Source organism: Panthera uncia, chromosome D1 (genome assembly GCF_023721935.1).
Source record: "Panthera uncia isolate 11264 chromosome D1, Puncia_PCG_1.0, whole genome shotgun sequence".
NCBI classification, from domain to species: Eukaryota; Metazoa; Chordata; class Mammalia; order Carnivora; family Felidae; genus Panthera; species Panthera uncia.
This window is the reverse complement of record NC_064808.1, coordinates 8,627,503-8,628,432: the sequence shown is the minus strand read 5'-3', so window position 1 is coordinate 8,628,432 and position 930 is coordinate 8,627,503.

Here is a 930-nt window from a genome sequence, read left to right as displayed (position 1 = left end):
AAACGCAGACCCTTTGGAAAGTTTGTTGGTGAAGTGAAGGCAACAGAACTTCTCTTGGGAGCATGGAGTGAGGGGACAGGTTACAGACACGAAAGATGTCAGCATGTTTGTATTTTATGGAAAGGACCAATTAGAAAGCAGGAGGTTGACCAGTTCCCTTTGAGGACCTTTGGGTATTTCCAATTGTGCTCTGATAACAGGACAGACAGCCTTGTGCCCTTAGAATAAAATCCTAGAAGGGGAACTACTGGGTCAAAACCTATATACATTTTAGGGGCACGTGGGTGGCTCAGGCGGTTGTGTCTGACTCTTGGTTTCAGCTCAGGTCATGAGATCTCAGTCCTGAGATGGAGCCCAGCATCAGAGCCTGCTTTGGATTCTCTGTCTCTAATAATAAACACATTTTTAAAAATCCATATACATTAAAATTTTTTTTAATGTTTATTTATTTTTGAGAGGGAGAGAGAGAGAGAGAGAGAGGGAGCAGGGGAAGGGCAGAGAGAGAAGGAGACACAGGATCCAAAGCAGGCTCCAGGCTCTGAGCTGTCAGCACAGAGCCCAATGTGGGGCTTAAACTCATGGACTGTGAGATCATGACCTGAGCCAAAGTCAGGCGCTTAACTGACTGAGCCACCCAGGTGCCCCAAAATCTAAATACATTTAAATTATTTCAAATGTTTACTTATTTTTGAGAGAGAGAGACAGCGTGAGCTGTGGAGGGGCAGAGAGAGAGGGGAGACACAGAATCTGAAGCAGGTTCCAGGCTCTGAGCTGTCAACACAGAGCCCAGTGCAGGGCTCACACCCATGAACTGTGAGATCATGACCTGAGCCAAAGTCATATGCTTAACTGACTGAGCCACCCAGGCACCCCATATACATTTTATTTTATTTTATTTTATTTTATTTTATTTTATTTTATTTTATTTTA